The 15,751-nt window shown below is 41.0% G+C and overlaps 1 protein-coding gene across 1 annotated transcript in view; it reads left to right on the top strand.

Annotated features, from left to right (window-relative positions):
* Window positions 1–15,751, top strand: part of LOC126456384 (cubilin-like) — a 393,168-nt gene that overhangs the window by 34,996 nt on the left and 342,421 nt on the right. The window lies entirely within an intron of this gene.

Raw genomic sequence — 15,751 nt, 5'->3', positions numbered from 1 at the left:
CAACATCAAGGGCGACGTACGCTGAGGAGCGTTGTGGTCCCGTGGTTAGAGTGAGCAATTGCGGGACGAGAGGTCCTTGGTTCGAGTCCTCCCTCGGTTGAAATTTTACTTTCTTTATTTTCGCAAAGTTACGATCTGACCGTTCATTCATTGACGTCTCTGTTCACTGTAATAAGTCTAGTGCCTGTGCTTTGCGACCGCACCGCAAAACCGTGCGATTAGTAGACGAAAGGACGTGCCTCTCCAATAGGAACCGAAAATATTTGATCGCAAGTTCATAGGTCAACCGATTCCTCCACAGGAAAACACGTCTGATATATTCTATACGACACTGGTGACCGCATGTGCGTCACATGACAGGAATATGTTGTCGACCCACCTAACTTGCACACTTGGCGAATGGGTAAAAAGATTCTTGTACCTTGCCCGATTTAGGTTTTCTTGTAGATGTAATAATCACTCCCAAAAAAGTGATGAAAACATAAGAGTTTGTCACATAAACTGCAACAAATGAATGCAACAGTTTCACAATCGTACAGTTTTCCCTGTGCTGTGTCAAATGTTTCCGTGTGTAGACCGTCAAATCCTGCATATGTCCAAGCAAATCTGAACATGTCCTAGAATTTTGGAGAGCAAAGTTTATTATGTGTGAGTGCCTGAACTTTGATAATTGTCTGAAAATAAAAAATTAAATTTTTCAATCGAGAAAAGATTTGAACCAAGGACCTTTCGCTCCGCAGCTGCTCACGCTAACCACGGGACCACGGCGCTCGTAAGCCGAACTTCCCGTGATGTTCCCTACATTGCGCATGGACTACTCAGTTTGTATATTTTGCTTATTTTTTTCATAGTTCCACACAACTTCTTCATGTTTTCTCGATTGATCTTTGTTCAGTTTTTCATGCCCTATCCCTGTGCCAACTTATTACTAAATCTGAGGGGGGTGCGATGGGGAGGTTCCCTTGTAAGTGGTTTTTCTACTATGCACATATACGACTGGAATACTCCGGACATTTGATGTATTGGAGTCTGAAGAAGACGCTACTGACGCGTTGAAACATTTAGCCTAAATAAAATTTCCAAAATTAACAGCTTATGGCATACAGTTCGACCGGCTGCTATTCCTCATTTCATATTTTTTATGATGGAATTATGATTACTGATAGTGGGCGTGCGCAATCTATGCCACATACCAATAAGCTTGGACCACTTACATCTAGCGACCCTGTAACCGAACTGCGACAAATCCAACAGTTAACATGACGACCCCCTGAAGATACGGGATAAATGCGAGGAAAAACAGAAGGCTAATAATAGTGGGCCATTCGTAAAGAATCCTGTTATTCTGAATTTGAGTCAGATTTTGAAAATTTTGTTCGCTGCTCCGTGCATGCGTCGTGTACATGCCCTTTTTATGAGATGGCAACTCAATAGTAGCAAACATACGCTGAGAGCCTCAGTCTCCCAATTGCCGCTGCGTGCGCTACCATAGCGTCTTGAAGTTGTACTTTACGTAGATATTCACATTTCGTTCGTTACTTTATTTCTCATTAAACTGCTAGCAATATCATGGCCTCAAAAGTTGCCATGGGGCACGCAATTGCTCCCCCAAAATTGTCAATCATCGTTTGAGAATGTGACAACCGGTAAATTTTATAAATACCCAGTCACGTTTCATTTAAATCTTTTGAAAGTTATGAAAAAGACCCAGCTTAGCTCATAAGCAACTGTATTATACACAAAACCATTAACTGCTCTAGTGCCACACTGTAACAATCAAAGCGAATATAGGAAAGAATATAAAGAAAGGAAGCAATTTAGCGTGTTCTTCGGCAAAACTCTCTAAGGAGGGACAAAGTACAAACGAGACGAGTAAGTTTCAACTCTATACTTTTGGACTGAGAGTAAACGAAAGAACGTCAAAGGTATCAAAGATCAACGCAAATGGAACTACCAACAAAGACAGCATCACAATTGAGGACCTTGTAGTAGACGAAGTGAACGCTTCCTGTCGCCTCGCAAACAAAACAACACATGAAAGACAAAGCAGGAAGGGCATTAGAATATGAGAATGAGCGCATTCCTCCCCAGTGCAAGACTACTACCGCTGACTTACTAAAATCCTGATACTGCAAGTCTACATCTACATATATACTGTCCAAGCCACTGTACAGGGCATGGCGAAATATCTGTCTGTTCCATTCGCGTCGTGAGCAACGAAAAAAATGTACGCATTGCTCCGTACGTGCTCTAATCTCAGTCACTATGGAGTCATAGAGGTAATGCTCTCGATTTCTTATATTCTGTTCCCAGTATCGATGAGCTATTAAATGTAGTACATACTATTTGACTTTTCCGCTGACAGAAATTATAACCCTCAGCCGCTAGGTGGCTCCGAATCGTAGCGTATAACGTGGCAATGAGTAACGTAACTATGTCGGTAAGTGAGAAACAGTGTGCTGTAATCGAGTTTCTAACCGCCGAAAACTTGCCTCCAATTAAATTCCACAGAAAAATGAAAGCTGTGTACGGAGATGATAGTATCAGCATTGGGTGGTTTGTGCTCGTAATGAAGGAAACTGTGGTGCTAATCTCCATGCAGTCCCCACTTGTCGATATACGATTCTTATCTCTGTATGAAACCTAAATAACACCTTTAAGGACCTCTATTTGACAGTGATGAAGCGGTGCCAGGAGAGGTTAGGCTGTAGCTCCGTCAACAGCATCAAATATTCTATAGCGACGGTGTCAATGAAGTGGTCTCTCGTTGGGAGAAATGTTTTTGTACCCAGGTTGATTATTTTGAGAAATAAACATGTAAACGTGGAGGATAAATATGTAGAATATTAATAAAGTTTATTTCATTTAAAAAGCTATAAGAGTTTTCGCATAAGTAATTCAGAGGCATTACTTTTTAGCATGCTTTTGTACCTCACGATCCCTACGGAGACACACTATGTTGATGGTGTACTGGTCACACAGTCTTCCTCGAATACAGATTCTTTAAAGGCTACTGGACAGGATTTCCGGACCTCTACATTTTTTTCAAAGATTTCTCTTACACGTTCCAACAACCGCGTGCGTTAACAGGGCGCTAAGTTGATTCGGTGAGGTGAACCATCTCTGGACTAAATCCTCTTCGCGGATTAACGAGGCTGGCGAGCCGGCCAGAGTGGATGTGGTTTTTAGGTGGTATCTCACATCGAACAGTGTAAATATAGGGGGTTCATATGTTCCTTCTCAGATACCTTTTCCTTCTTTTAAATTTTTTTTGCTGTCAGTGTTCTAATTTGTTTGAAGCAGTCCACCACAAATTCCTCTCCTGTTCCAACCTCTTCATCTCAGATTAGCAGTTGCACCCTATATCAATTGTTTGTTGGATATATTTCAATCTCTGTCTTCCTCTACAGTTTTAACCCTGTAGTTGTTATCCTCTACAGCTCCCTCTACCACCATTATAGTTATTTCCTGATATCTTAACGCATGCCCTTTCGTTATATCCATTCTTCTTGTCAGTGTTTCCCATTTTCCTTTCTTCACTGATTCTGTGGAGGATCTCCTTACGTTATTGGCCCACCTAGTTTCCTACGCTCTTCCGTAGCAGCACCTGAAAATGCTTTGATTCTTTTCTGTTTCGGCCTTCTCACAGTCTATGATTCGTTATCAAACAATGCTCTGCTTCAAATTTACATTCTCAGAAATTTCTTCTTCAATTAGAGCCTATGTTTGACGCCAGCAGACTAGTCTTGGCGAGAAATATCGTCCTTCGGCTTATGTGTGATAATAGTAGACATGTTTAGGCTAGAAATACCATCCTTGCCTGCGGTAGCCAGCCTTTTACGTCCTCCTTGCTTCACCCGTCATGAGTTAATCCGCTTCCGACGTAGTAGAAGCACTTAATTTCGTCGACTACTAATTATGACGTTAAGTTCCTCGCTGTTCTCATTTATTCTACATCTCATTACTTCCGTCTTTCTCCGGTTTGCTCTCGGTCCATTTCCTGTACTCATTACAATGGTCATTCAACTCAACAGGTATTACAATTGTTCTTCATTTTACTGAGGATGGCAATGTTATGAGCAAATCTTATCGCAGATATCTCTTCACCGTGAATTTTAACCTCACTCTTGAAACTCTCTTTTATATCCATCATTGCAACTTCAGAAGAGCAACAACAGAGTAGCGAAATGCTGCACCCCTGCCTTGTAATTTTTCAGTCGGAGTACTTCCTTCTTTGTCTCCTACGTAGTGCAAACATTAGGAAATATTATGAGACTTGGACATGAGGTGCAGACAAGTGAGGTTTCACAGATTCCGTCTCTGTGGGAGAGGTGGCGTGACGAAAGATATCCGGCCGCCAACTATCAGCAACATTGCCGAAATCCACGTAGCAATGCTTACACCGTAGAGAAACGTGAAGAAGCAAAGAAGAAGGGGACGCATTGCTGTTTCACTTTCTTAAGGGCTAAGCTGATCTAATACAGTGCGTCTCCAAATTCGTTCTACGTCATTTACCATATTTACTTAATGAGGACTCCAAGCACTAGATAAATACACTGGAAATGGTCGCACTAGCGCCTTGTGGAACAGTCGATCCTGTCCATTGTTGTTTCACATATTAGTAATGCCTGACATTATCAGTAATGGAGAGAGCGATCTTTGTGTAACTTGTTAAAACTTAACTTTTTTCCAGAACCTTTTAATTTCTTCATCGCATTTACATGAGATAGTTGAAATATGACGACTAACTACCTTACAGAAGAGACTAGTTATTGATCAGCTTTAACTGTCTCGTGTAAATGCGGTCCCATCATTAAACGTTTTGCATTTTTTAAATTCTTTCTTTCTAAGAGAAATAGTTCTGTAGTTTTTCTACTGTTGAATCACGTACTCGTACTTTCAGCCGAAATCACTTTTCAGTGCTTCTGCTGACTGAGCTGCTAACTCGTTCTACTTACTGAAACTAGTTTTTTCATCATTTGAAACAGGTTAATTTATTGTCGTGTATTAAGTTCTTCCAGGTGCAACTAACACTTATCTAACTGCGCAGAAGTGTGGTTGGGGTTACAAAGCTGAGCACAAAAGTTCCATCAGGGTTTCGTGAAGACAGGAGAGATATAGCCAGATTTTGGGACAGACTGCATCCGTTTTACTGAACAGATGTGATGCTGTCCATCAATAAGAAAAGTAATTTGAATCTAGCGCTAAAACACTTGAAAATGCGTGGAAGATAAATATGTGGTGCAGAAAATTACATTATCGGCTACATACGCACAGATAATATAGATGCATCCAAATCTGTTCACGTTTCACAACCTTTGAAAAGTGGCAGGTATAGTATATGACGAGCGTCCGCGATGTGTCAGAGAAATGTGCCTAACTTTATTATACTCATTTACTTAGTCTTATCATGAACTATGATCTCTCTTGGTTTTTTATTTTGAAATCAACGTGGACGTGGCATAGAGTATGATTGTGCTCTTGCAACGAGAGATTTCATCTACTTTCAAACAACCCATAACCCACAAATCATGTACACTCATACACCAACCACACAAATTTCTGGACAATAAAATTATAGTCATGCCATTCGCAACTCCTAGGTTGCGTATAAAATAGCCTCCTCTGGGCGCCCTGGAAATGATAATGGCAAAATTATGTGAAACAATTATATTACTTAGAAAATCTGCATATGGCACTTCCTAATATTTGTTGAACGGACAATGAGACCATTAGAGGACCGTGCATCGATGGCATATGATCTCACCGTGGACCGACCACAAGTACACATTCAAATCTGCACACACAAATTACTTCAGTTGTGTGGCGTTCATTGACTAATTCTAACACACGTCTCTGCCTACACTGAATATCGTCGTGCCATTTCGGCTATGAATGGCATGGAGACGATTACTGGACATTTACTAATTCGAATTTAACTTCTACACTTGCGTTTCTTCAACTTACGATGTGGTTCAACAACACTATATTTTCCTTGCTGCCATGTCAGTGCAAACGTGGTATATTCTCCGCCGAGGCATAGGTGCTAATACTACTCTCCAGAAATAGTGCTTGGATACTGAACGAAGCATCACATACAAAATGAAAGAATTCCTTTGATTAATGTAGTGATCTTTTTTATAGCAACTTAAAGTTAACACAAGCACTTAAATACAAGTATTTCGACTAATTGTAACACACGCTATAAATTCTATACTCGCATTTCCTCAAGTTATGATGTGTCTCAAGAACGTTATATTTTCCTTGGTGCCATGTCAGTGCAAATGTGGAACATACTCGGCGCAGTCACAGGCTCTAAACTACTCCTCAGAACACGTGATTGGCCACTCAACAAAGCATCACAGGCAAAATGAAAGAATTCCTTCATTAATGTCTTCAATTTACAACAACACGCACGTACAAATTTCAGTTATATGTAACACACGCTGTCCTAAAACAGTTTCCTGTAACATGAAGAAAGAAGTGTGTCATGACCTGAGAAAAGGACCAAACTATCGCCCAGCTCTAACCATTGAATCAACATTCAATCAAATTGAAATTTCCCCATATCAGTTAACTCAAAATATTATCTCCCAACAGAAGTGTTGTGATTAGTATTCCAACATAAATATTTCACATGCTTACAACGTTTGGCATGGCTTCTCATTTAATATCACAGACCAAAGTACCCCTGCCCAGTTCTAGTACCAGCGTCTCATCTCCACCAGTCCCCAACCCTCAATGGCGGTAAATGCCACAGCCTTCCACTGTAGGACAGTAGCGGGGAGATCTGCCAAAGTCATCTTGGTTAGCTGCTGCTGATAGAGCCTCGCCACCCACGTCTTCTTTTATAAAGTTGCAAAGTATCGATGTAGTAAACTTCCTACTACACTTCACTAGCTTTGCCAGACTCCATCTGGGTAGCAGGAAACTCACTCGCATGGACCCAAACACGCAAAAAACTGAACAGAATTAAATAATTGAATGAAAACACAGCAGATAAAATGTTAGTAAGTACAAGGATACGTAGGAATAAAAACTAAACCCAAACGTCTACTTCTTCTCTCAAAGCTTATGGTAGTACCAAGTGTACTTAACTTGTCATTTGCAATTATGACTTGATAAAAAGTGAATATTACATAACTTGAAATAGCTGGAAGGGAACATACAATATCCCTTCAATGATTACTTAATAGTGAGCTTTGTGTCTTGAGCAAAATGCCGAAACTCTCATTAACGTGGCAGTGGAAGGAATTTGATTGGATGAAAAGTGATTTTGAAGATAAATTCCGTGAGATATACGGTATCTGTAAAGCTTCTTAAACTAAATTAAATAACTACGTGCTCAGCGTTCGCTGGAAATACACCGCGTCCTGTACTCGTCAGTCGCGGTTCTCGGGGTCCCAGCACGAAGTTATAACAGCTGAAGACGGACTTATAAGAGCCCGAAACCAATCGTGTTCGAAATAAAAGAACCTAACAACTGTAGCGATATTTTCAACCACTGGTATAATACTCATTTGCGGATGTTCCTCCTACAGGACCGTTTGTATATTAACTGACGAACATCGAAGAAAATTAACGAATGATGAGAAACAATTCTCGTGAAAAAGAAAATACTTCTCTCAAATGACTGTATATTCTTAATAACCAAGTGATTAAGTTAACGCCGGCCGAGATGGCCGAGCGGTTCTAGACGATACAGTCTGGAACCGCGTGACCGCTACGGTTGCAGGTCCGAATCCTGCCTGGGACATGGATGTGTGTGATGTCCTTAGGCTAGTTAGGTTTAAGTAGTTCTAAGTTCTAGGGGACTGATGACCTCAGAAGTTGAGTCCCATAGTGCTCAGAGCCATTTGAACCATTTTTGATTAACAAACAATTAAATATCGTGTATCTTATGCGCTTCCGGTTCTCACTACCGCAGAATTTTATCATTTATTGAAACATAAATTTAAAATATAGCACCGGACACTAACATTTTAAAAGCAACCGAAATTCTACATTTAACCCCAAAAGTACGAAAGCACTTATTGAAGTAAGTATATATATAAAATTTTAAATTATGTCATTTTTAGGTATATACCTTTTCTTCGGCTCTACTTGAAATAATGTATGTTATTTGTCTGTAAAATTGTTGGGACTCCTAATCATGGCATATGTACAATGACAAGCCAAAGCATTGTGACTACCTGCTTAATAGCTTGTTGGGTCATGTTTGTAACGCAGTGTATGACGTATTCTGTGCATTATCGATTCTACAGTGCGTTGTTAGATTTGTGGAGCGGTGTGGCCTTAGGTGACTACGCACAGGTCTTGTAATTCCAGTAAATAATTGGCCGCTTATCTGTGTACGAGGTGACGGCGCTCGATAGCGACCCATATGGCAACCATCGGATTCACATCAGCCGAATTTTTGGCCAAGACATTAGCGTGTGTTCACTATCATGCTCCTCGAACCAACCTAGCACTATCCTGGTTTCGACACACAAACAATTATACTGCTGAAAGATATCGTCATCGTGGAAGACATGAAGGAATCCAGATCGTCCGCAGCTGACATGGAGTCTTCGATTACAACCACAGGTTTCATCCACACGCAGGAAAATGTCTGTCACAGCACAATACTGCTCCACCTTCTGGCGTCCGTGGCACTGTGCACATTTCGAGCAACCGTTCGCAAGAATGGCGGCTTTTGTGAAGACGACAGAGGTCATCTGCTGCTGAGACACCTGTTCAGCAATGTGCGCTGAATCGTATGTCCTGAAACACATTTCCATCCTCCGGCATTATGCCCTTTCACTAGAGGTACCACAGATCGACATTTGTCCTAGTTTACAGAGCAGACAAGTCTAAAAACCCCTCGTTGAAGATTCGTGCTAGTCCTACCACTTAGGTAGTTTCACTGTTCTGCTACTGCTTCCTGTAGATCCACACGACAGAAGCAAGCGAACATTCGACCAGCTTCGCCGTTTTTGAGATACTCGTCCAGATACTCGTCCACGGGTTTTGTCCAATAATAATCCGCCCTTTGTCAAAATGGTTTATCTAAATGCATTTGCCCATTTGTAACCAATACCTTCGCTAAGGAGGTCACCCGCCAGTGTCTCCTCGGCTTATACACTTTTGTAACAGAGTCATGTGCCTACAACACTACCAGGAGTCATCCAGCCAGCCCAGTGGTCATAATGTTTCGGCTGATCTGTGTATAACCAGAAACCTGGAAAGGTATGTAAGTGAGATCACTCACATCGGGAGACTAAATGAAAACATTCACATAAATGAGGTAACTATTAGTGATTTATCATTTCCTTGTCTCATGTTGTGTGAAACCACTTAATAGACGGAGAGTGAGTGAAAAATGTTCATATGGCGGACGTGATCAGAGAGACTAATTGTGTTGATTCGTCGGTGTGAAAAAAACCGAGTGAACAAAAAAAAAAGAAAAACAATCGAGTGGCCAGTCGTTTGTTAAAAACAACATTCGGAGCGCATTGTTATGTATCATGGCCTGTGAGGAAATTGCAAAAAAAGAGACTTGAAACGTCTCATACATGGAGTTACAGAAGAATGCTGAAAATGTACTTAACTAATGAGACGAGAAATGAGGTAGTTCCCCGCGAAAGTTGAGCTTGGGATTACGTGAAAATCACTAAACTGAAGAAGGGCATGTGTTATGGCAAGTCAATCACTCCAGTAATATTAGAGGGGCCTTTAGAAACTGTAATTATACATGAAGTCAGAAACAAGCAAGTACAACAAATAATTAAGTTCGGTTGGTGTAGTTGCTACTTTGAGATGAAGCGTTTGCTGAAGAGAGTGGCACGTCTTGAGGGTACAAATAAAAATTGTTTTCCAGATAAAAGAGACATTGTACGTAATGTTGCCTTCTAGCCCTCTCAGTCCTAAATATATGCGTCGGCAGCTGCTGAGAATGGTAATGTTTCCTTAGTTTGAACTAAGTTGGTTCACTGATATTTTGACTGGTCTTGGGTATTGTGGACGATGAAATGTTCATGCAAACGCTCATACATATATTTTAAATGGCATGTTGCTCACCGTCGATTGTGTTATTTGCATTTCGACGTTAAGTCTTTTCCAAGTAATTAAGGCACTACGAACACAGTAGTTTTTAGCCCTTAAAAAATAAATAAAAGAATATGTGAGCTTCGTCACGTACACCATCGATCGGTATGTAACAGATGGTAATAAATTAAAACTGTTGTCGTGGTTTCTACACTAAGCCCTTCAAAATAATTTAATGCTGAAATTACAGCTATAGAAATTATAATAAATTGTGTTGTGGATGGTGAACGTAAGGTGATTTAAAATCTTTAATCCCAAAACCAAGGCAACTACGCATATACACGTTCTGTTGGGTACGTCACTTCTAAATATATGTAAACGATTTGATGGACATTTTTATTTATGAACACCAGAAATCTTCTAAAATATTTAGTATTCCGCAACTGGTTTCCAGTACATATCATCACATCCCAGATTTTAGAATTTTGAAATGGTCTACCAGATATAAGCTGTAGGATGCAAAAAAGATTTTATGAAATGCTTCCCGGTCACTGCACCACTTCAGAGGCAGCCGCTTGTGTTAAAGGTAGCCCACGCATGCGGCTGCTGCTAGTCTCCGACCAGTTTTGCTGGATAACAAAGAATGTTGCAGTGCTACTTGTTCTCAGACGACAGAATCAAATGTGAAGGGGATACGATGTGTTTGGTGCACAACGGTGAGATCCTCGTTCCCGGTTGTCAGTGGTGGTTGAGCGGAACCTTGAAGACGAGTATGCCTCTCCCCAAAGTTCCCAAGCTGTAGTATCGGATCACTGTCACATTCGAATGCCCCACAATTCCAGATACGGCACGATTCGACCAGCCCCCAAGTGGAGACCGACAGTGAAGCTCCTTTCAGTTGCTGTCAGTTGCTGACGGGCTGCTCCACACGAGTGTAGACGGCTTCTCCGTGTTTTTCACAGTCATCAGTCAACATCTGAAATTGATCGCGCTATTTATATGCCCTACCACGCATGGTAAAATCATTAAACACGAACAACGCTAATGCAGAGAGGTGGCTGTTACACCCGCCACAGAAAATTCCAAAGTTAAGTATTTACTTTCACACTAGTAAATGTACAACGTTACATTGATATCCGATCGTGTTTTGTTTGTTCGTTATTTTCTTTGTCTGGCTATGTATTACAAATTTTACAAGAGAATGACGTGAATTTTTGTTTCCTTTTCTTCACTTAGCGACTTTGCTGGGTCGAGAATGGGCTTGTCTTTTACAGCACAAGAAGTCATTAGACAGGCAAAGTGGACCAAGGCAAGAGAGGTAGTGGACTCTGCCTATGTTGAAGGAACCTCTTCACCGCTCGTCTGACGCGATCGACTTAAACTTGAATGATTCGACGGGAAACTAAAAATAGATCTTTTCGGCAACTGTAATGTGTTTTCGACCACAATGCAGTTAATCACTTTCGCAACGCATAGTTTACATTTCCATCGCCCACATAATATTTACTTGCTCTCCTTCCCTTATCACTTTCCAGTGTAATAGCGAATCCTTTATTGAATAGCTTCTCTGATTCCACATTTACATTAGTATTTAAATTTCATTAAAGAAGCGCTGATTGTCAGCCGTCGAGCATTCATCGCGCATATGGGACAACAAAAAGAAAACATTAGAGATAAAAAGCAACCATGTGATCCAGAACCATTTTACGTCAAAGATATAGTTCATTACACGTCCCTTGTACAACAACGCGCAAGAGAAAATGTTAGAAGCATTCAATGCTTCTTCACGTTTCAGCTGTTATACGAACTGCAGTGAGAGCAAATTCTAAGCGATATAGTTAAGTATACTAAGATGTCAGACTAAAGCCCGTGTGTGTGTGTGTGTGTGTGTGTGTGTAAACTTTGTTTGCCTATGACTGTCATCCGGAAGTGAATTGGGCGGCCATGTTTAAATAGTTACTGCAATGGCATCAACGTCCTCATTTACTATTGTACATCGTTTGCTTCGCCGATGACTGCGATGGTTTCGCTTAAAAGGTAACGCCCAATTTCTTACACGACCTTATGCGTCACACGCTCGCGCTCCGTATCTAATGACCTTGTGGTCGACGTGACTTTAACCGTAGTCTGTTTCGTTCTTTCCGGTATAGCCAGCACCCGCATAGTCTCACATAACTTTCCATCTGATAAACTGAATGAACGTCGCACTGTCGGAGGGTAAGAGGTTTACAACCCATAGACGCCGAGATCAGATGGAGAGCAACTTAGGATGGGATTGAATGTTACAGGACAGCAATTGCTGCCATTTTAAAAGAACCAGCCAACATCCAGCTTTTATCTTAAATGATTTAGAAAACAGAGGGAAACCTGAATCAAGAAAGCAGGCTTGTATTTTTTCCTCATTCAGCTGCAGCGGGACTCTTTCCAGCAGACAATTTTCTACTGAGATTCATCACAGAATATTTACCGACGAACATCCTCAGATCCCTGCATCTGCTGGTCTCGTCGCTTGGAAATCTCGAATACATTTGAGGTGATATTTGATCTGACGGACGCTACGATTTTTGACCCATTGCGCGTGTTAAAATGAATTTCTGAAAACTGTACTGGTGGCAATTTAACATAGGCAGAGGGTGTGACATCGTCATATTCTTCCCGTGGATGTGCAACTGATGGGATCGTTGTGTCCTCACGCTGATCCGTTATGTAACTATTTAGTCATACGTTGCTTTCTACGGCGCTATGGCCCGTTCACGAACCACTCTCTGAGCTCCTTCGTTGTTTCGACATCACATCCCTGACCATACAAGTTGTTAATCTACATTATCGGCATCGTCACACCATAATTTTCTGATGCCATTACTGAGTGTGACAGTCGCTATGAGCGTACAAGTGTCAATCTAATAACCATCTGTGGTATGCACACGTACAAAATAATACTCCATTGCCTTCATTAGTGAATAGCTTATATTTTTCTGAATGTGTACTTAATTACTTCTCACATTTAAGAATTTATTTAATGTGCCTAATTTCTATTCCTGTTAAGATATTATCTAAACATCGAAAACTACATTTTTGAAGCCAAGAACTTTTCTGTTACTTTAAACTCACAAACTATTGGGCTCAGCTCTGTTTACAAGTATAAATAACTGAACGTGAGTCTCATCTTATGAAAAACTCTTGTAGGAGAAACTGATTTGCTATTAGAGCGACTTCTGCTGATTAAAAGTGTGCGACTGTTTGCGAGACAAACTGAGGAGCGAGACCTTGATTCAGCCCACGGCCTCGAAACAGCGTCTTGGCCTACGATACGTTCTTATAAGCTGGTCAGTGATTTTTGGCGATTTCGCATACCTGTCTAGACAAATCCCGCCTCGTTCCTCATGTTCTCCTCAGAAACACAACTTAAAAATTGAAAACAAAATCACACAGAACGTAACTTACGCAGTGCAGTGATACCAAACGTGGGGTACTTTGCTCTTATTGTGACTCTGCGACATGAGTGACATGCGGCAACAGAAATAAACTGTTGCTATATCCATTACGGTCATAATGCCAGGAAAGACAAAGAGACCAATCTCGTGTTTGTTTTATGACTCGAGGCAAGTAATGAAATGTAGGAACGCATATATAGTGGAATACGAGGGTAAGTCAACTATTAACCGCAAAGTAATTATAAAATTATATTGTAATCAAATAGGAAACTTGCGTTTCAAAATGCACTTGGTCCATCGTTGTACAAGCATCCTCATGCCCTCATAAAAGAAGGTTCTCGGTTGGACTGCGAGCCAGGAATGCACCGCTTCTTTCACTGCTTCGTCCGAGACAAATCGACGGCCCCTTAATGCTTGTTTGAGTGAACCAAACAAGTGATAGTTAGAAGGGGCAAGATCGGGACTATAACGAAGATGATCCAGTACTTGAAATTTGAGCTTCTGGAGCGTTTCAGCAGTGTGGGCAGCAGTATGTGGACGGGCATTGTCGTGCAGCAACACAACACTTGTTGACAGCACTCCTCGGCGTTCGCTTCGAATTGCTCGTCTTGAACGACGCCTACAGTATAAGATCTACACCTTCTCGAAGTTTCAAGTTTATTTTGTTAGCGGTTTGGGCTGGGCAATGATGAGGCAGACAGCCAGTGGGTCAGTGATTTGCCTTTATGTGTAGAGATGCATGTGCCCTGTGACGCCTTAATTCATGAACATCAACATAGTTGGGTTACAGATTACAAGAAAAACGTATCCAGGTTACGGGAGCACACATCTACGTTTACATCATTTATAATACTTATAGCAAAAAACGTAAAAATGCAAAGTAAATGCATTACAAACATGAGTATATTACTTCGAATAGTTTAGCCCAGAATCAGAAGAATGTAAACGGCATTATGAGTTACTGTCACGAGGTCATCGTAGCTGCACTGACTGGAGCAATCACGATTGTGGATCTCACCACAGTTACACAGGTTAGACCGTGCTGTCTGTCCGAATTTTTTTAAGCACATTTTAGGATGTTGTAGTTCGTGTGCTAAGTGACTTGAAGGCTTCCCTTTCCGTGATAACCAGGAGCGATTTCTTGAGATGATTTCTCCCATTGGTGGTCTTGAAGTTCACAAATCTCATGCTTAGGATGAGTAATCTTCGACTGCTCTGTAAAGCTACTGCTTGATTTTAGCCTTTTCTGCAACCGGTACAATGCCGTATAATGGGTGTTTCTCAGACGTCTACTTTATGATCACTTTGTAGATAGTTCCTCGTCCAGTGGTCGGTGGAGCCATTCCAGCTAGGTGGTATATCTTAGACTATGTGTAGAAGTAAGTTTCAAGCTGCAGGTATTAATTTATATGTGGCATTCAATTTGACATCAAGTTAACTATCGTTGGCGGGTTTCTACCACACAAGAGAAGCGTATTTGCTGGTGTGATAGTAACCTACAAGTGCTGTTCTTTCCCACTCGAGGTTTAATGTCTCAATCTCAGCTTACAATTTTATGGAATGTATTGTTTCTCCCATTTAATTTCATTTGATGTTCGTCTAGTAGTTCTTACATATTCAGTTATTTGGCGTATGTTCAGTATTCAACATCTTTCCACTACCGATAACCTGAAACTTTTTGTCTTTCTGGATGCTTACCTGTTGCGAAGAAAAAAGCACAAGCCTGAAATTTTGTCGGGTTAGGTTTCAGTTGGTTCTTCAAATAAGATAATCCGAACTTCTTGGGATGAAATAAGGCTCGCATCAATCGCCTCAAATGCACTGTCGAAGACGCTCTCGGTCATCAGCGCATATAAAATAAGTAACGTCATTTGATAGCTTTTTTTAACCAGCAGTCTTCCAACTTGTTTGCTGCGGCCCGTCAAGAATTCTGCTCCTGTGCTGTGGTAATTTATCCATAGCCAAATGCTGTGGGTGCAAACTTCACCCTCGTGATCTGAAGATAAAATTTCTTGTTAAAGGTATAATTTATGGGGTGGCATTTATTTTAGATCTTCCACACATGCTAATCCTTTTAGAACCACTTTGGGAGAAAAGGAACATTTGTGGGATGAGCAAGGCGATATTATTTCGCGGTATCTCTTTGAATTACTTCATAAGGTACAGGTAAAAGGACTCCATTTACGCAACAGCATCTCAAGCAGCCACATTAATTTCCGCAATAATAAAATGAAAGTGAGGCTGTCAGATCAACTGCTTAACAGTCCCGTAGCAAATGCAATGCAATATTG

This window comes from Schistocerca serialis, chromosome 2 (assembly GCF_023864345.2).
Source record: "Schistocerca serialis cubense isolate TAMUIC-IGC-003099 chromosome 2, iqSchSeri2.2, whole genome shotgun sequence".
In the NCBI taxonomy this organism is placed as follows: domain Eukaryota; kingdom Metazoa; phylum Arthropoda; class Insecta; order Orthoptera; family Acrididae; genus Schistocerca; species Schistocerca serialis.
This window is presented reverse-complemented; position numbering and strand designations above follow the sequence as displayed.